Source organism: Amblyomma maculatum, chromosome 1, assembly GCF_055883805.1.
Source record: "Amblyomma maculatum isolate TAMU_Amacu chromosome 1, ASM5588380v1, whole genome shotgun sequence".
NCBI classification, from domain to species: Eukaryota; Metazoa; Arthropoda; class Arachnida; order Ixodida; family Ixodidae; genus Amblyomma; species Amblyomma maculatum.
In genome coordinates, this window is record NC_139344.1 from 440,472,852 (window position 1) to 440,494,473 (window position 21,622).

The 21,622-nt window shown below is 45.7% G+C and overlaps 3 non-coding genes across 3 annotated transcripts; all 3 read right to left on the reverse strand.

Moving 5' to 3' along the window:
* Nucleotides 1-18,510: 18,510 nt before the first annotated feature.
* TRNAM-CAU (transfer RNA methionine (anticodon CAU)) lies at nucleotides 18,511-18,582 on the reverse strand. Its single transcript has one exon. It is a non-coding gene; the product is annotated as a tRNA-Met (tRNA).
* Nucleotides 18,583-18,796: 214 nt separating this feature from the next.
* TRNAM-CAU (transfer RNA methionine (anticodon CAU)) lies at nucleotides 18,797-18,868 on the reverse strand. The gene has a single exon. It is a non-coding gene; the product is annotated as a tRNA-Met (tRNA).
* Nucleotides 18,869-18,939: 71 nt separating this feature from the next.
* TRNAM-CAU (transfer RNA methionine (anticodon CAU)) lies at nucleotides 18,940-19,011 on the reverse strand. The gene has a single exon. It is a non-coding gene; the product is annotated as a tRNA-Met (tRNA).
* Nucleotides 19,012-21,622: the final 2,611 nt, after the last annotated feature.

Consider the following 21,622-nt stretch of genomic DNA (forward strand, 5'->3'; position numbering starts at 1 on the left):
GCATATCATTTTAGCGAATGGCGATCTTTAAGCCGCGTCTACATGCAAGGGCACTCCCGTATATAGAAAGCAAAACCTTATACGCATTTATAAGTAAGCGAAAGTGATGTTTCTCACAGGCGACTGCTTTCAGTGAATTCAAGAACTTTAGAGCACCCTGGGGAATTATTCCCCAGTAATGAGAATTCTTCACTTTTATTTGTATGTTCTCGTGTTACGTGATCGAAATGGCAAATATTGTGTTTTTTCTTTGCCTTCCAGTTACTGATGTCCGATACTCTGTGCATCTAGCGCTAATGAGACTCAAAATTACATGTGCAGCCCCGCGCATGACCGGAAAGTTTCAGTACTTGGAGAGAGACGGGGAAATTCGAGAGACGAATAAGCAAGTGTATTTCACGGCCGATGTCAACGCAGCAATGCTCGTCGACTCTACTTTGCAACGTCTTTGCGATGTAGAAAAAATCGCTAAAATTGTCTTGCAAATGATGTTTCTACGAAAACTACAATAAAACTATAGCAATATAACAAAACTTAAAACGATATAACGGAACTTAAGATCACCGCGACCAGACCCTTATATGTAAGCACATCCGGAAGAGCTCATTCGCGATGGCATACGTAAACAGAGACACACGATAAAGAAACGAGGAACAAGGTATAAACTTCCTCGCCCACAAGCGCGCTGATTTGCGCACGAAGACGCATGCTCTCGGTGCCATAGCATCCTGTTCGGCCAAAACGCAGCGCCGCTTATCGCCACAAAATCTGCGTGGGGACGCCGCACTAGCCACCGCAAGCAGACGACAGGGAAGAGGCAGGCCACGCATCGTCTGGTGCCCGTAGGCGATGGATGAGACAAAGCCACAAAAAGGCGTTTCTGCTACGGTGACGCATAAAAGGCGTCGTTAATGCGCATGTCTTCACCTTGTCCTTCTCGGGCGTAGTCCGCGTCATCTGCCGTTGCAAAATCATTAGACGAGAGTGGACAGGCGCCAGTGACATCATCTTGTTTATTTGTCCCTGCGATTTCTTCGGTCTTGTAGGCTTCTTCGGTATTGCTTATTGGTATATCCATTTCATTGGGCAGCCAGAATAGACATCAGGGCAGCACACAGATTCGAGCTCAGTACGGCGAAGTGTGTGTTGCGACTCGGGAGATGTGTGTGCGTGTGGGGGGGGGGTGGGGGGTGTCATCGTTTTGTTTGTTTTGGACGTCTGAATGTGGAAGGACACATGATATTAGTAATGCAACCAAGCCACAGTTTTGCGTCTTTATATGAGCGTGGACCATACAAGCCTGCAGTATAGTATAATAAATACACCAAATTACTAAATATCCAGCTCATTACTCCCAGGCTTAAACATCTGCTTGAGCCGTGCAATTATGGCATAAATCATCATTATACTGTTTACTCTTTCTAATGAGACAGCCATCAACTCTCCTTTCTTACGCCTTTCTGTTTTAGCATTCTTATAACTTGTTGCAAAGTATAAAGGCTATGCAAGAATCGACGCAGATGCCTTTCGTTTAGTTCCTGGCGCCTTATTCAAGATGATTATCTTGGTACACGTAACTTCTAACATAATAACAGAGTGTAGGTTTGGCATAATTTCGAAGATTTCATCCTTGTCAGCTTGTGTCAAGGTTAGGTGTAACTTTGTTTGTTTGTGGATACACTGAACCACAAAAGGTATCTCTTTTCCCGCCAGTTTATGCATGCTTGCACCAGCCTTCACCTTCTTCAGAAGCATTTCTGCCGCTGGCACTAAGACTGACTCAGGAAGGCCGGCTTCTTCAACAAGCCTCTCAAATGAGTTATTAAAGCTGACTTGCATCTCATGTACGCACGACTTCCAGAGCGACGACTGCAAGCAGAGGGTTGCGATGCCCTCTTTCACGACCTTTGAGTGGGCAGAATCATACAACAAGAGAACAGTTTGCTCACGAGGAGAGTAAGCCCAGTAAGTCTATGAACTAAATCATGCGTCACCCGGTATTCAAATGTAAAATTAAGCCCTTTTCCAGGTTGTCTAAGATTTTCCAAAATGCTGTTTATCGTTGTCTCAGTCGGCACTGTTGCTTGTTAAAAAACAAAGGCACGTTTAAGTAACGAAACACATTTAGGACCTTGTCATTTTTGAAATGATGAAACTGATGCTCTAAAGAGCGATACAAAACTGAAAAAAATTTTTTTGCAAAGTGTGTGAAAAAAGCCGTATGAGTCACAATAACCTCATACAAATTTCTCATACTAAAATCATACAATTGTAATACAATCTCAAATACTTCTCATATGTGGAATGAGGTTTGTATGATGATATAAGATTTGTACGAGTTTAGTATGAGCTTAGTATGAGAATTTGTAGAGGTTATTGTGACTCATAGAGGTTTAGTACGAGAATTCGTATGAGGTTATTGTGACTCATGGAGGTTTTTTTGCCTAGGAAGGCTTGCATGAGCCGATGTAGATGCCTCTGTTCCGCAAGTAAGGTTGCTCGTCAAAAGGGATAAATGTGCTGCAAAGATTAAGTTCCAAAAGGCTTAAACATTGTCTGCCGCAATACCATCGGCATTTGGAAATGGTACAGCGCCACTATAAACAATGCATGCTTAAACATAAGTAAATAGTTCAAGATGCGGCACTAAAAAATACAGCTCTTCCACGTCAACAAAAAAGGAATAATGTAAATCAACCATTCTTCAAAAACCTGGGCTACATATCCTGAACTTTTTTAAAGGGGTGGGTCAGTAATTTCAGTCATTCAAGCGTCGCTGAAGGAACCCACTGACGCAATACTGAGAGGTACCGCCTTCATTCACAGTATATTAAAACAGTGCTTCGGGTTTGTCTTTTAGCGCTAAAAAATGCATTTAACGTCCCGCTTTTACTTTTAGGGATATTGTTACCAAGTCTTTGCAGATCCAGATCTTTCCACAATTCTCTTGCCTTACTTGAGATCCTTGTTTGGCCTTTTTTACAGCGATAAAAATTGTGGCCTGTGACGCAATGTCTTTCTATATATATAGTTTTAGGAAAAATTACAAAGCCGCCAGCATTGTCTGCCTGCAAGAGGCAAAGTTCATTATCCTTAGAAAATTTCACAACACCACACAAAGGGTCCCTAATGTCTTTGTTGCCCAACGCCCTGTTATTATGCCTGACAACCAACCAACTCCGCGAATAACTCTCTTAAATCCTGACTTCTAAATCCGTTTCTAGAGCTCCGGAATCCCCATTGCGCCCTTTCGATATATAAACCAATTCGAGCACCTCAGACTGCTAAGGTAGTTCACGTTAAAGTTCAAGTTTGTACACTCTAACCAGCATGTCTAAAGACACGGGCATACATTTTCGCCGTCGTTGCCATGAGCGCTCTTTTTTAAAGAAACGACTTCAGGATATCAATAGGTTTGCGATAAAAACAGCAACAAAATACCTGTGCATCACAGTGTTGTGCATTATTCTTTATTGCCAGTGCACAGCTAGTTTATAAAGAATCGTACACTGTCGCAACCATCCTGCGAGTTTTGTTTTTCTTTTTAGGTTTCCTTGACACCAAAAGGGTTATTCCCACCTTGCGGGTCGGAGCTAATGAGCCCTTGTAACAATTGCACATACCGCGAAACCATGCACTTTCCTCTCGCGGCAACGTACCATGATCTGGTCGCTTTATTCACACCAGCGAAAGAAAATACAATATGACATTGCTCCTCCCCGCTTCCTTCGAATGGAGACTGTCCATATTGCATACTGTAACAAGCACGACACCCAGCAGTTGATTTCCTCCTCCTCTCGGACACCCACAGACATGCGCACTCTGTGCAACCTTTACGCGACAGGTACAAAAAATTGAAGACGCCCGCTGCGTTTTCCTAACGCATTCATTGCAGCACAACAGGAAGCGGGAGCAGCGCGACAGGACAACTCGTTTGCCCTTGCCGATGAAGAGGCGAGGCACTGCTGCCCTAGTTGGGGAGCACTTGTGCTGGGCCAAGGGCGAGTGGTTGACCTCGAGACGTATGACGTACGCGAGCATCAACGGCGCCTGAGGGCCGCCCAACGCCTTGCGGAGGTGTAGTCGGCACCTGTCCCAAGTCTCCTTGTGCAGTGTACGCAGTGACAGCATGTTTTTTTTTTAACTTCCGACCGTAGTCAAGCCGCGCTACGCTGCAGCCGTTTGAGGCGCCCTCACCAATATAAAGTATCAGTGCTCTAATCATGAATAAAGCGCGAAATGATAACTATTTTCTGAAACAATCATCACAGCTACTATGATCCCCGTTGTGAAAGTACACCGCAACAGTGTGGAATGCACTGCACCTCGAGACATCCTCACACGTCTCCGGTCACCATCCTTGTCTTTTGTCAGTCGCGATCACGCTGTTCCGGCAGGCTTCCTGTTCGGATCACACCTTGCATGTAAGCATGTACCGTCTTCTATTAAGCTTCCTGGTTCTCTCTGTGCGGCAGCCTGTCGGTGGTGGGGAGGGGGGGGGGTGTAAGTTTTATTCCCCATTAACATGCAGGTTTATTGCCCAATAAAATGCTTCCCTTACAAATGGTGTGCCAGCCCCAGGGGGGCCAGCCTGTTAGCGGCACTTGTGATCATGAATCTCTGATCTTGTAGCGATGAGCTCGGCGATCGAGATACGTCCGCTGGATGATCGGATTCGGACTGTCGTAGCCTCTGAGACGCAGACACTTCACAAGGCGTCTCGCTTAGATAATCCATGATGACTACAGCCGTTAAATGGCCGAAAGCTGCTGCGATACATTGGCACCGAGCAAGCAGTGGAGACTGGATATACGCAGCGAACACCACGGCTCTAGCGCAGCTGTGGCTGAGTGATGTCATGCTTCTGACGTGACTAGGGAGGGGCGAGCGAGAGGTTAGCTCGGTTTCTGTGGTGACACGTGGCTGCTGAGTTACGTCATAGTTGCCACGAAGTTTTTCCTCGCGGCTCAAGATCAAACCTGGGCACACTGCGAAAAGCTATGGAGAGCAGAAGTTCTAACTGAAGTCTACTTTGTCGAATCAATTTAATTTCATTGAATACAAACTATAATGGTCGAGATTTATCGCTGCACGTGTAATCTCACAATGGCAGTTTATCTGCGTATTTCTCTTCAAGGATGATAAAAGTAACTAGGATGCCTGAAATGAAGGTGGCAAGGCAAAATACCTAATATGGAAGCATCTATACACTCAGTCACTCTCATATCGCATTCTTTGTCATCAGATTTACTCCTACATCCGCGAAATCATGTGCCACTTTTGAACATCATCACTTCGCGTTTGTTTCTGAATCCTCGCTGTCTACTTCCCTCTCTCTCTCTCTCTCTCTTGATGTTACGCCTACCGTCTTCCTTGCGGTGAACAAAGGAGATGCGATGAACAAAGGGGTCGTCGAAGCAACCTTGCTTAGGATTATGCACAGCAGTTTTTGCATCACACACACAAGCAACCTTACTTAACATTATTCATAGCAGTCATATCTTCAAGGAAACGTGGTATTACTTTTTTTACGTGCATTCTTCCGCATTTATTTGACCCGCCAAATGCGCGCTTCCTTCCGTTTTCCCCACTTTAAGGCAATGAATAGCGCAGAAAATTAGTAGGATTAATGAAATAGACATTAGATTGTTTGAACATAATATATTCACAATCTGCGTCCAAGAAACAAAAGATGTGTCGCAGGTACTCCGCTGAGGTCATCGCTTGGTCGTTCTACACAAGTATGCTGGTGTCTGTTTCGTAACTGTTTAATAACTATTCTTTACGAAAGCTAGTGCATCTTTTTTCCTCTAGTAGTGAATATACGGCTTGTTCAGCTACGTTTCGGAAAATGAATTTCAGCACGCATACTGCAGGCCCTGAGGCCATTACGCGCTCAGCCGGCTCGGTAAAGCTGGTAGGTCCTATTCTAATTTTCTTTCCAAGGGGAGTTTTCCGTCCCAAGCTGCGCCTCGAACGCCGAAGCCCAATTTGATAGGGAGTAAATGAAATTGTGTAAATTCCACGAAACAGAAAAGCAACCGAACACGGGTTTCTAGAAATTGCAAAGAGCGCTAGCATAATTTTGCTACGGACTCCAAAAACAACGAGATAAAAAACATACCCAATTTGATCGGTATACATCTGAATACCATTAAACATCATAACCTAAGCATTGCCTTTAAGAGCATAATGCGATAGAGTTTAGGTACATAGCCCACATACAAATCCCTACTTTAGCCAAGCCGTATGGAGTTGCCTGCATGGCCTAGGAGTAACGTGCCTCGCTCGGCATCCAAGAACACTGAAAGGTTCACTCCTATCTCAACCTCCCCACCTCAAGTGAGCAACCAGAGTTTCCAGCTCCTCCCTGCTTTCTTGATATCATATGGTCTCATTAGTTTGTACAAACCATCCAACAAAAGGCCATGCCAGCAACCAGCGCCCATTTTCCAAAGCAATGGTTGTGATTTATCGCTCGCAACGTCGACGCCGGCGCCGATCCCGGATTTTCTGAGTCTTCGGGTAACGACTCTGTCCCTTCTAAGAGCGTAAGGCTGGCGTTCTCGTACCGCTCTGCCACATCAATTGGCAGGTGCGCTGTTACGAGTGAATACCAATGGATCGTTTGGCTTGAAATGTTATCGCTATGAATCCCGGCTTATAAAGTACACTCTGAGGTGCTCGCTGCAGCTAGACACCGGGTGGAAGGTGAGTTGATGGGTTAGTCGGTATTGCATGCGCCACAACGCAGCACAAAAGTCAAGGTTGTGGGACGGTAATCACAGACGTGTGCTGCAGATTTACTTCAATTGTCTGCATCTTTGTCTCTCGCGCTATGCGTGTTCTCGCCGTTTAGGCACGGGACCCAGAATCGTTCCTGGGCTGCTTTTTCATGAGCGCCACTAATCATGTTGTCACTGCACTGAAGTAGGCCTGACCGTTAACACTCACAGTGATTATCAGCATAGACAAAAGCGTGATACGTTTTTAAAGGTCTAGACAAAATGGCCTTTTCAGCCGTTCAATAAATTTTGACTGATTGTTTGTACTGGCACAAAAATTTGTGTGTCCACCAGTCGTATTATTTTGGCCCTACTCATGGCTGAATACTTCTCCCTCCAGAATCGCAGCCCTATCTCCTTTTTAAACGCTTAAATTCGTTTTAATGTGCCACATGAACTGCCGCGACTGTCCTCCTCGACATTTACGGGCGGAGAAGCCTTTCAAGCAGTCATTATAAACTTTTTGTCACCACCGTTTTTTGAAGGACAAAAACACAATAAACATCATTTCATTCATTAAGTCGTTCATATTATAATCTTCCCCTTCCTAATCGTGCTAGTTTTCAAAAACGAACGCTGAGATGCAGTTTTCATTAAGTTCAACGCCTTAGTTTCCTGCAGCATTGGTACTGAATGTAGATGACGTTGGAATTTAAATTCATGGCATATCACAACAGCTGCGCCATTTTTCGAATGAAGGCACTGGATTGCACGCTCGTAGTTGGTGTTGTTGCGACTGAAAGAAGAAGGAAAATAAAATACGCGGGCTTGCTAGGCTCTGTAGCTGAGCCACCTAGCTCCGCTGCTTCGTGCGGACAGAAGAGAAAATAGAGAAGAAAGAAAAAGAAAAGGGAGAGGAAGACGCGTGCCGCAACAGCCGTTGTCCACCACCGAAACGGTATCGGGTGCAATGATGGCCTACAACAGATAAAAACTCGATGGAAGACTAGCCCCCGACGCAAGCGGCAACGATCTGCCAGTCCCAGCCCCGTAGGGCCAGGAGCAGCCACCGTGGCACAGCGGTAAAGCGCTCGGCTGGGGATCTAATGGGCAGAGGATCGTAGTCCCGCGATCATTTCATTACTTTTAATAAAAGCGCTCAGAAAATATGGCACCGGCGTTGAACACGTGCTCTTTACAAGATTCTACATTAAACGCACTTGACACCAGGAACGAGCGGGATGTGGAGGCGCTGTACGTTACGACGCATGTGTTGGCCAACTGAGCCGTTCTAACGGTGCTGTAAGAGACGAGGGCGAGACGCTCAGTTGCGTCTTGGAATCTAAACGTGTTGCGGGGTTTCCCACGTCCCCCGCAAATGACAGCCTTCCTTCCCTCCTTCCCATCGTACGCGGGCCAAGTCTCATCACTGGCGGTACCTGGACCGCGCCCTTGTAACCTGGCTCGGCCACAAATGTTCGACGCAGGGATGCATTGCGACGACGTCTTCTATACATCACTGCTGACTCTCTCTCTCTCTTTTTCTCTGGCTCTCTAATGCTTTCATAACTATTCCGCATGAATACTTCCGCTCCGTGCGAGGACGACAACGCAAATAATGTGCCGCCCACGCCCGCAAGCACGCACGCGCGCGCATAGACATCTTTTTCTTGAGTGTTGGATTGACCTCGCTGCTGGAACGCCTTCATTGTGCCACCCCCATTTATCGCCGTGAATTCACTCCTTCATCATCAACCTTGCGTCCTCCTTTCACTCTGGATGGAACGCAATACTGTCCTCAAATGAAACACAATGTATGCAATTTCAATAGGAAAAAACGATAAATAAAGCCATGCCGCCCTGCGAGTAGCCACCCACTGTTGTGCGTTGTCATGGACGGCACATTTAACGCGATAATTTCAAATAAATAAAACCTAATAAGTCTAGCGTTGACGTCGGCACCGAGAGTTTTTCCGCTACTAACTTGTAGATGCGGGATACGATCCAGGGCTCGGGTTCTCGGGCTCGGATGAAAGCTTTGAAATAAAAATATTTTCCTGTAAAACGTTGTTCATGGCGTTCGTTTGCAAGCTGCCTTTATTACATTAATGTCAACTCTCAACCACTTTGAATTCAATAGCGTTAAGTGCACATGTAGTTCTTCAAAAAGTGTCAGGCGTCTCATTTAGACTGAAAAATCCCTAGCAGCGGGCAGGTGGTAAGTGGCAGGAATCAGGGTCAGGCTCTGATTGGTCGGCCGGTTGGTTGACGTCACGAAGAGAAATGACATGGTCGATTTGGCAGAAGCTGCAAACTTGGGTATCACCTTTGAGAAGGGAGCGTGGGATGAGAATCAAATCCACCAAAAACCCTAGATCTCGAGCCAGACAGGTAACCCTTGGCCATGCAGGAAAATTGGTGCGGATTTGTTAAAGCAGACCTCTATATCTGTGCCTTTGGTGATGGTATTTCACACATCGTTCTAGCCTACGTCTTTATGTTAATCATGATGTGTGAGATACTAGAGACCATAGTTGCGTGTTTAGTTATTAAGCGAGTAGCAGTATCTATATGCAAACGTGGACCAACAAGAAGAGCCTCCCCGAGGAGCCCATAACGCAGTGGCGTTATGTCCTTAAAAGCGGATTCGTAGATCTCCATAAAATTTTATTCGCTGCGCACGTTCGTGGAATAACGAATCAAAGAGCTGGAAGCTGTGAGCCGATTCCTTGATTCCTTTCTATTCGTGGCAATCGCAGTGCGCACCTCTTCAGACGCTAACTGCTCTTATCTATACAAACTGTGTGAGTCATGCCATATCATTGTGAACCGTTTTGCATGCATTTTGTGCGCACACGTCGGGCTCCAGGTGTGAAATGTCTTCATTTACAACCGACGAGGTAGCAGACGAATTCCCTTCCTTATCATTTCGGTCTCTAAATTTCCCGACGGTGCTCTTGCGGACTTCTTCGTTTAACATTACTTAAAAGGGGGACAACAGAACCACGGGACAAAAAGAGGAACGAACAACACAAGTTGGCCGAGAAAGAAGATAGGAAAAGCGCATCTTTTCGCTGAGCTTAGACGTGAAGATTAACAGAACCCAACCACACCTATGCTTTCATCTCCAAACGCTAAAACATTAGACAAAAGCTAGTTTTTTGACGCAATCTATGCGAATATAAGCGCCCCTTCTATTTTCAGTATTATGCGGTTATTATAATTGCAATATACTCTTGCCTCAAAGCCTGACTTCTGCATCATAATTTTTCCTTCTTCCGTCTCGCGCTTATGTATCAGCAGGCATTAAGGCGCCCCACTTCGGACGCACTTCTAGAACGCATACTGTCTGATCGGTTAAATATTTATTAACTGTTCGCCAGAGAGACTCGCGTGGTACATATGAACTCACAGCCCTTCACTGCATTGTCTGATTCTATACGTCACAATTCACTGAAGTCTAACATAACTTCAGTAACAGCGTAGGTAGAAAGAAGGGACGGGATAGAACATAATACACTTTCAACTATTTATTTCACCAGACGTGCCACGTGTATATATATACACCTGCAAGAGTTAAACACAAAAAAAAGGAAGAATGAGCAAATGGAAAACAACACTCGTCATGAGGCCACAGCATAGCAGCAGGAGCCTAATTCCAACCATCTAAAAACCTGAGTTCCTTCTGCGTCAAAATTAGCGATTACATGCTCGCACACTTATCTTCCGCACGAGCAATCTTATCCGCCTCAATTATTTCTCTAAATCCCTGATCCTTAATGCACTCTTTCTCTAGTGTTCTATCCCGTGCCTTCTTTCTATCTGCGCTGTTACTGAAGTCATGTTTAAGCACCTAGCTCAACAAGCATCAATCTCAATAACATCGGTTCCTAATGCAACGGTACCATGCCGCAATGAATTTTTCTTAGAGGTGTGTGTCCTCCCTCCTCCACCTTCGTGCCACGCCCTCTTCGGAGACTCCGCAACGAAAACACTCCCTTACGCAGCATAGCATCTCCTTACACGATGAATGCATGAATTCACAAAGCGCTTACGCGGCGCGTGATGACAGGAGGTGAGTAATTGTTTCTCTCCACGTAGCCAACAAGCACTGAGCAGGCAATCGTGGAACGCGCAGGTGACGTCACTGTGGTCTGCTCGTTTGTCAACCGAGGCAGTCGGCTATGCGGCCGCGACCCGAATGCTCCGCCGCCGCCCACGAGTCGGTGGCGGGGGAAACGGCGAAAGGGGCTCGCCCAACACCTGTCACACTCGGTTTTGAATGCGCCGCGCACAAGCTCGTTGTCACGACGCGGAAATGAGGACGCGTGCCTATCGAAGCGAGAAAGGGATACAGAGAATAGAAAACAAACAGCAAGATCTGAACTCGGTTCACATACAGATGTCTTTCTGTGCCAGCACAAAAAACAAAGGGCGAATTACTTCAGTTTCTTTTTGCCACTGAGGTCTCGCAGCAGAGTAAAGGGGACACGTGGCATGCAAAAGAAAAGCCCTGTTCGCTGGTTTCCTGCTTACATTTCTCTTTCTTTCTTCCTTCCTTTCTTTCTTTCTTTCTTTCTTTCCTACTTTCTTTCTTTCTTTGTCTCTTTCTTCCTTCCTACTTCCTTTCGTTCCTTCTTTTTGTAGTTATGTAGGCAGGTGAATGGAATAGTAGAAGAAACAAACAAAACGAAGTAAAATGCTCGATCCGAAGTACCACTGCCAATTAAGCATTTTGTTCGTACGTTAAACTTCGGGACAAACATTCTCTTCGGACCCCTTTTCATCCCTCTGAAAACGCGCTGACTCAACTTCATGCCCATATTTTGCACATTTCTTTGGCTGGCATTTGCGCTCTTCCCCTACGGCGTTTTTCTCGCAATGCCCCAATAGTAACGCATATCATCAGGTCGGCCATTTCTAAACGCTGGCCAAAATAGGCTTTTTTTTTTTTGCATGGAAGAGGCTTCTCTTACATGATGGTGGCGCTCAAGGAGAAACATACATTACTTAAGCAATCACTTAAGGCCAAAGGGCGAAGGAATGCCGGGATAATGAAGCATAAGGCATTGTGGGGATACAATAGGTATGAAGTTTTGAGGGGTATTTGGAAAGGAATTATGGTGCCCGGACTTACTTTCGGAAATGCGGTTTTGTGTCTAAAATCAGAGGTACAGTCGACATTAGAAATAAATCAGAGATCCGTTGGACGATTAGAACTAGGTGCCCACGGCAAAACTACAAATGGGGCGGTACAGGGAGATATGGGCTGGGCATCTTTCGAAGTACGGGAAGCTCAGAGTAAAATATTATATGAGGAACGCCTGAGGAAATTCGACAGTAACAGATGGGCAGCTAAAGTATTTAAATACCTGTACTTAAAAAGCGTTGACTCACAATGGAGGAAAAGAACTATGAAACTAACTAGTAAGTATGCTAGTCACAAGGACGGAGAAATAAAGAGCATTAAGCAACAGATGAAAAACACAGAAGGTAAAAATTGGATAAATTCGATGGAAAAGAAACAGAGTGTGGAATTATACCGAAAGTGGAAAATGCAGATCAGGAAGGAGGATTTCTTTGATAACTCAAGAGGCAGTGCCCTACTTTTTGAAGCTAGATCAGGTTGCCTTAGAACACGCAGCTACAAAAAGAAATTTAACAATGGAGATGGTGCATGTGCTGTATGTGGTAACTCCAGTGAAACAATTGACCATATTATACTCGAATGTAATGGTATCCATCCGGAAGTTGATGCTGGCGCAATCACTGTTCCTGAAGCTCTGGGGTTTAGAGGTACCAGTGGCCGGGTGAATAAACCGGCGGTGGAAACTAGCAAAAAACGACTGGAAGATTGGTGGCTTAAAAGCAGAGAAGTGACATAATGTTAGTAATGTAGAAACAAAAATGTAATAAATAGAATGATGGTTTAGTTAACCAATGTAAATCAATAATTAAGATATAGGGAGAAAAATGAGCATGATAGCTACTGCTACCACCCCGTTTCAAAGGGGACGCTCCTATATTCCATCCATCCATCCATCCACATTGGTTGGTATAAGTATAAGAAACAAAGCCTAAGTGTATTTGGGGAACAAACGTAGCTAATGAATTGATGGATAAGCCGCCACACTTTGAATCGGGTGGCAGCGGTTCGCGCTCCTAGCTAATAACAAATGCTGCACCCTCGATGGCCGCTCTTCGAGACTATTAATAGCAAGGTAAGTTCACTATGCGTGTACGGCTGTCCAAGTCGAAGTATACGTCCACGTTTGGATCAACATTACTGTCGCTGTCTTATTTTCCTTAAATCTCAATCTTTATATTTTCATATTCGAATCTCTCTCACTGTTTTGTCTCGAAAGAAACGCGCCAACCTTTACTCATTGGGACGCCCAAACACATATCCGGATGACAGTGCGCAACTGAGGTTGGTGAAGGAAACACCGTATTGAAGGAAAATGCGTACGTTTGTAGAAACACGCAAAAGAAACAAAGGATTCCAATCGTCACTAACAATGGTTCACCTTCGCAATTTTACATCAGTGCGATGTCACTGCACACAGAAGCAAAACAAATAATCTAGAAGCAGCGTCTATGAATCAGTGCAAATCACTAAGCAAATCATAAACAAAGTTTCCAAGTATTGCAGATACGTCTGAAATAAAGAGAAGGAAATTTATGCTACCAATTATCCCCAAGTCTCAAATCAGTGATGATTCTGAGAAAATCATAATACTTGTAGAAGTTCTTGTTAACAATGGTTTTATTAAAGAGACTTTCGCATACGTTCAACATAGCCACTGTAAAAGCTAACTATTTGTGAGCAGTCAGCATCCTATCAAACAAAAAAAGAGTAGTCTTTGAAACAGCAATGCAGTTTGTCATATTTACCATATGGTAAACTGTTATTTTTTTTTAAGAGCGCTAATGGAGATGCAACCATAGGAAGAGCAGAAACATCACACTGATTTTTTTAATCGCTTGTAATCTGAGAATACAGATCTCATTTATCAAGGCAACAGTGCTAAACCTTAAGCATAAGGAGGAAACGTTGGTCCGGCTCCTTCTTCCACATTTCTTCTTTTGACCAAGTATGTGACTCTATTGCCACATTAATATACAACAGGTGTTTTACTTTGAGGGAAGGCGGCAACACGTAGCCACTGGGCTTTGCGAAGCGTTGCAGCCAACAACAGGCGACAATCGGCGGCAAAGGGCCACGCACAATAAGCAAGACCAGGGGCTCTTTCCGAGCATGCGCCTGGTGTCACCCACTGTTGCCGGTTTTCCGCGGCAGCCCATCGTTAAACGCGGCGATCACGTGTTGTTGACGCATTTCCTCAAAGCATGACACATTATGTTCCACCATGAAGCTACAGAACTGACCGCAGTGTGGTGTTCCGGAGTAATAAAACATATTTTAAAATTATTTGAACAGCATGGCTAAAAGCCAGTAAATATGGTTCAAGTGACTGGTTATGAGGATGCACGATTGCAAGAAAACGGCACATTTAATAAGCCGAGCGTTCGCAGCCACTCAAATAGGGGTCATGTTTTTCAATGCGAGAGTCTGCTAAAAAAAGGACTCGTTCTTCTTGTACAGGGCGTGCTACATCCCGCCGAAATTGCCATTATTCCTAGCAGCAGTGTCCAGAACGCCGGTAACTACAATTTGTTTCCTGGACCATTTTGCACACTTCTTGTCTCTTAATGGGCCGCACCCGTGTATGGGCCGCACCCTGTTTTTCCGAAGGAAATATTTAAAAAAAAATATCCTTGTAAGGGCCGCACCCAAACTTTCCACGACCCACGCGGGAATAGCCCTCGCAATGCATGCGCACAGGAGCTTCCACGTGCTGCCTACAGATGACGCCCGAGGCCGCGGGTCATCACCATCGTCAACTTTTTCTCCCTCGCGACCACTATCCATATCGGCATCAGTATCACCAGCTCCATTTTATTGTGGCTGTCAAGGGCACGCGAGTTGTAGCGTGGCAGTTTGTTCTAGTTGTGGCTTTCGTGCGCTGTCTGCTTTTGTTCATGAACTTGCGCCCAGCGTAGCAACTTTAGCACGATGGGCAAGTACCTGAATAGCTACACAGCCGGCTTTAAACTGAAAGTAGTGGAGCTTGCTCTTGAACACGGCAAGCGTGCGGCGGGCAGAAAATTTGACGTGGACGAGAAGTGCGTCCGACGATGGTGCCCACAAAAAGATGCACTGAAGAACTCAAGTTGCAAAAAGCGCGCCTTCCGAGGCAAACCGTGCAAGTTTCCGGGACTGGAGAACGAGCTGCTCTGCTACGCCATGGAAGTGCAGAACAACGGCTACGCGTTAACCACGGACATGTTGCGGGTGAAAGCGCAAGCCTTGGCGCGTGCGAAAGGCATACCGCGCGACGACTTCAAAGCTAGTGCAGGCTGGATGCGAATATTTTTAAAGAGGAAGGGCCTGTCCCTTCGGCGAAGGACCACGCTGTGCCAGCGGCTGCCGCAGGACTATACTGACAAGGTGCTCAGCTTTCAAAAATATGTAATCGGTCTGCGCCACGAGCACAACTACATATTGTCACAGATAGCGAACGCCGATCAGACCCCCGTGTGGTACGACTCTCCCGAGAACTGCACAGTTGACGTGAAAGGGACGAAGAGTGTCGTCGTGCGGACAACCGGCGCGGAGCGCCAACGGTGCACAGTTATGCTGTGCGTCACCGCGGACGGGCGAAAGCTGCCCCCTTATGTTGTGTTAAAAAGGAAAAGGGTTCCTAAAGACGCTTTCCCCAAGGGAGTAGTAGTTCGAGCCCAAGAAAAGGGCTGGATGGACGATGAGCTTGTGCTCGACTGGGTTAAAAGCGTATGGCAAAATCACCCAGGCGCCATGTTGGCCAAACGGTCACTCCTCGTCTTGGACAGCTTCCGCAGTCACTTGACGGATAGGGTTAAAGAACGCCTGCGCAGTATCGGCACAGACATGGCCGTGATTCCGGGTGGCCTCACCGGAATGCTGCAACCCCTGGATGTGAGCATTAATCGCCCTTTTAAGGTAGAATTCCGAAGACAGTACAGAGAGTGGATGGCAAGCGACGATCACGAAGAGACGCCGACCGGACGACTCAAGAGGGCACCGCTCGCAACTGTGCTTGGGTGGATTGTGTCCGCATGGAACTCCGTGTCTGCGGACATTGTATCCCGCAGTTTTAAGGTGACCGGAATATCCAACAGTTTAGATGGGACTGAAGACGATTTCTTGTGGAATGACCATGCATCAGAGCACAGCAACAGCTCGGAGTCGGAAGACTCCACGAGTGAAGATTGAGCCTAGAATAAATGCCGTACTGCTCGTTCCCTGATTGGTGTGTTTTTAGTAGAAAAAAAAAATTTTGCGTATATTCCGTGCAAGGGCCGCACCCCGAAAATTGGCCCTCGAGTCTGGAAAAAAAAAGTGCGGCCCTTACACGCGTTTATACGGTATTAAGGTTAATAACAATAATAATAGTAATATTATTGTTATTATTTCATTTTCTTCGCTCTCTGCATTGACCTGAACTTAAGTAGAACATTACAGCAAGCCTCCATTTTTCTACCGCAAAGGTGAGTACCGGTAGGATACAGACGCTATATACTTTCCTCTTGAGGGGCAACGGTAAGGTGCTAGTCATGACCTGCGAACACCTACAAAACTCGCTCATGCAAATCAGATTCTTCTAATTGTTTACCGTTCGTTGTCCAGAGTACCTGCCCTAAGTAGACGTATTTCCAACCGCTTCTAGCGCCTCGATACCTATTTTGGACTGATCTTGTTTCTTTAGTCGGCCGGTAAGTATTAGACTGTTGAATCCGTGATAAGTTACTTAAACACGAACGGTGTCACTGACAGTGTTCGCCGTACTGAGACAAAAATTGCAATCAAAGCATGGCTGGCAAATGATCTCCAAACAAGCTGAGATACGTTTTGGTTGCGGCGTACGACGATGCCAACAAACAAGGGTTCGACGACAGAGGAAGTTTTATGACAGGTGCAAAGAAAGGATTTTCTCGGGATTTCTCCGTGTGCTGCTTTAAGTATGGAGAGGACATTCTGTTTATCTGAATACATGCTACAACCGCATATCTCTTGAGTGGGTCCCCATGGCCTTTGTACTCGCGGAAAGTTGGTGCATGGATGTACTTGAAGCCTGATTTAATCAGGTCGCATCCCGCAAGCTGTCATGCACAGTGGCACCAGCATCGAGCTCACATTTTGTCCACACATCAAAATTCCGGGAGAAATATGCATGCATCGAATAAAAGTAACCAGGCAGGAGGTCGCTCCAGCGTAACATATATCCGCGCATCATAGCACACTGTTCCCTGAACAGACACTTCGATCAACGGGGTGGCTCTGCATGGCGATCTGTCATGCGGCTTTACCACATGATAAACAGTCCCATGAGTAGAAAAAGATCCCATGAAACCTATGAAGCTTCCATTGCAGGCAAAAATCTTATGGGGCGTAATATCAATGTCCTTTTTGAGAGTCCGTTGAACAATATCCCAAAACAAACGCTACATCGAGGTGATACGCAAAGCAATAATCTATAGTTTCTGGCTGCTGACACAGGCGACAGTCGACTGACCATGGCAGAAAAATCCCTTTTACACGAAGCACGTTTTGGCATGTAAGGTTGACGTGTGAAGTTTAAAACATTAAAGTATTTGCAGCTGATCGTATATACATCCGTTGCACCCGCTTTAATAAACTATTGTCTAGGAAAGGGAGGTAAGGCTGCGAATACATCGTTACAGTAAATAACGCGTCAATAAGAACTGTCATCTGTCTTCTGGATAGTCTGTACAGGTATTCTAAGGAAACCCTCACTGTGAGGAAACATTGTGTGGGCAACTTCCTTAAGAAAACCCCACAACGACCCTCACTCTTATGACCAGTGGGCACTAGCACGTTACGCAAACGGGCACTTAATCGCCTAATAAACACATCTAGGAGGAAGGGTTGGGTTACTGTTTTCAAAAAGAAAAACTTGAAACAAGATAGTGAAAAAACATATGCTGAAGACCAGCTCCGCCAGCCTCCAGAGGGAAAAACAGTCTCGACGCATTGGCTCCCATTGAGAGCACCACACAAAAGTAATAAATATTATGTGTGTGGATTGTACGTCCTTTCTTGCACAATTGCACCTGCAAAACATAAAGAAGCTTCGAAACCAAGAAGACATTGCAAACTTGTGCTAGTGCAAATAGAGACAGCTCCCTACCCATCCAAGCCTAGGCTTGTGGCCTAACCGATGAGACCTGAGAATCTCAGTGCGGCCCACTATTGCGATACACATGCAAGAAAACTGCCAAATACTGTAAATCTTCGGAGTCCCACCTGATGCCCGCAGAAAAGTAGGTTTGGTACCCCATTGACCTAAACCAGAATCCCTTCGATTTTTCTGGCGACAAAAGGGGAAGGCAAACTAGCAGAGTATTTGTATGTTAGTGGTTTGTCAGTGAAAATAAAATGTCAATTGCAGAGCATGCTTTCGATCCACGGATCTCTGGGCCAGCACGTTGCCACTGCGCAACTCTGCTGGGTACAAGGGAAGTAAAATTAGCAGTGTATTTGTATCTTCATGGTTGCTCAATGAAAATAAAAATGTCAGTAGCAGAGCGTGGTTTCGATCTACGGACCTCTGGGTTATGGGGCCAGCACGTTTCCACTGCGCCACTCTGCTGGGCACAGGGGTGGGGAAATTAGCAGTGTATTTGTATCTTCGCGGTTGCTCAATGAAAATAAAAACATCAGTAGCAGAGCGTGGTTTCGATCCACGGACCTCTGGGTTATGGGCCCAGCACGCTTCCACTGCGCCACTCTGCTGGGCACATGGGTGGGGAAATTAGCCGTGTATTTGTGTCTTCGGGGTTGCTCAATGAAAGTAAAATTATCAGTAGTAGAGCGTGGTTTCGATCCACGGACCTCTGGGTTATGGGCCCAGCACGCTTCCACTGCGCCACTCTGCTGGGCACAAGGGTGGGGAAATTAGCCGTGTATTTGTGTCTTCGGGGTTGCTCAATGAAAGTAAAATTATCAGTAGCAGAGCGTGGTTTCGATCCACGGACCTCTGGGTTATGGGCCCAGCACGCTTCCACTGCGCCACTCTGCTGGGCACATGGGTGGGGAAATTAGCCGTGTATTTGTGTCTTCGGGGTTGCTCAATGAAAGTAAAATTATCAGTAGCAGAGCGTGGTTTCGATCCACGGACCTCTGGGTTATGGGCCCAGCACGCATCCACTGCGCCACTCTGCTTTTTTTTTTATTGCCGTGAAGCACAAACCAAAAATACACATGATAAAACACGTCAACTACACTTGAGCTAACGCGTACGTGGCTAAAATCTTTTCAAGTGCACCAACTCATCGAACAGAGAATGCCATTGTGGCGGTTCCTGCTGTATCCTGAAAGTTTCGCGTATATACACAGCACTTTCAATAAAGTTTTCACGCGCAGATCGTGTATCTATATCTGCATGACGCACCTGCATTCGTGTTTTCCACAAACTATGGAGGCCAAGAAGCATAATTAAATCATAAGGTGCATCATCGTTCTGCACTGGTAGGAATCTTATACCGTAAGGAGTTAATGGAAGTTCCTTTTTAATTGTCCTTTGGAGGACGTCCCATAGAAAGACAGCATCCCAACACTGTAAGAAAACGTGTTCAATTGTTTCCCGTTTTTTGCACGACAGGCAATTTGTTGTCCATGGGACGAAGATACCTTTTTCATTCAGCCAGGTTTTAACAGGGAGCGTATTGGAGTGAAGTTTGAAAAGGAAGGTTTTAGCTGATGGCCTCACGGGCATCTTCTTAACTCTTTTCAAAACGTCCTGCCCTGGGCCTCCACAGTGTAATGCCCGGTAAAAAGGCACCGGCAGCATCACGTCAATGAGATCTTTATACAGTTTTTTTCTGGGAACATTGGAAAGATAATCAAAAGAAAACCGCACTTCTAGCAACTTGCACGAAAAATCAACCTCGCGCAGGTAGCCAGTCACAGTACCAGGCATGTTTTCACATGACACAATCCATTCAGGGAGCAGCCTCTGCAATCGCACTTGCATCACAGTTCTTAGAAAGGTATCTTTTTGATCACAGAGGAATATAAATCGCGAGACCACCTGACGCAAGAACAGATGTGCAAGGCCAAGCCCACCCCTTTTAACAGAAATAAACAAATTCGTCCGGGCGGTTTTTTCCCATGTGGATGCCCAAATAAAAACAGCAAAACCGCGGTGCATTTTCTGAATTGAGGTTCGTGAGATACACAACACATTTATGAGGTACCACAGCCTCGAAATAAGAAAAACATTGCAAATAGAAGCGCGCGAAAACATTGACAGTTGCCTTCCTTGCCACGCATCCGCTTTTTCTTTCACTCTGGATGTTTCTTCCACCCAGTGCACGTTGGGATCTTGATAACATTCTAAAGGCACGCCTAGATATCGTGTTGGGAGAGCAGACCATCGCAGCTTACAGAAGAAGTCAGGTGTCACGTCCCAATCACCGTGCCAAAACCCAGAGCTTTTCTCCCAATTGATCTTGCATCCGGTTTGATCACAAAATGTTTGGACGACACCAGTGACTTCACAGATGCTCTTTCTAGTTGCACAAAAGACTGCAATGTCATCAGCGTATGCTAGCATTTTCACGTGTGCTGATTGCAGCTTGAATCCTAAAATGCGATCGCTATCAATGATAGCCAAGCAAAGTGGCTCTAAATACAGTGCAAAAGGCAAGGGAGAGAGCGGGCAGCCCTGCCTTACTGATGACCGTACTGCGATGCTGTCAGTCAGTTCACCCTTCACAATAATACGGGTCGTGCAGTTCGCATAAGCCATTTTAACGCCCTCCACTATGACGTCACCAAGGTTAGAATGCTCCAAAATGGAAAAAAGAATTTCGTGAGAAACACGGTCAAAGGCTTTCGCCAAATCTAATTGCATCATGGCTATCTGACCACCGAGTGCATCAACGCATTCTAATACGGTTCTTGCGACATGTATATTCGTGGCAATGGATCGACCCTTGATGCCGCACGTTTGATGAGGCCCAACCAATGTTTTTATTACGCTTTGCAGTCTTTTTGCTAAAACCTTCATGTACACCTTATAGTCAACATTGGTGGGGCTTATCGGTCGATATGACCCCACCAACTGTCGTTTCTCCGGATCATCTGTCTTGGGTATTAGAACAATGTGCGATGTAGAGAAAGACAATGGAACAGTATTACGTTCATAAGCTTCAGTGATTACACAGAGCATAAACTGAGCCGCATACTGCTGAAAAGATTTAAAGAATGCGGCGCTTAGACCATCCGGCCCAGGGGCCTTCCCAGGTGTCAGGTCATCTATTGCAGATAGTATCTCCTGCAACGTTACCGGTGTTTCTAGGCGCGCTTTACTCTCGTCATCCAGTGCAGGCATCAGTCTTAGAAAACCTGTTCGAAAGCCGCCTACAGTCTCAAGCTTAGCGCTAAGCAGTTCTTCGAAGTGCTCTGCTACAGCACGCTGAATATCTTTAGCATCTTCAGTGATATGGCCGGCATATCTTATACTCCTTATTTCTTTCTGGCAGGCGTATCTTTCCTCGTCTGCTAGCGCTCGTTTTGTCGGTACTTCTCCAGCCCAAAGTTTTTCAGCCCTTGCACGTATAACAGCCGCTGTGTATCTTTCACTGTCGATTGTTTCCAACTCACTTTTTATCTCTCGTATTTTACTGGCGAAATGCCCTGGCACTGAACTTTCCATGCTCAAAAGAAACTGGAGTTGTTCATTCAGTTCATTTAATTTTTCTTTCTCTTTATGCCGCACCTTACTGCTCTTTTCTATGGATTTCAATTTGACCCACTCTTTGAAGCTGTC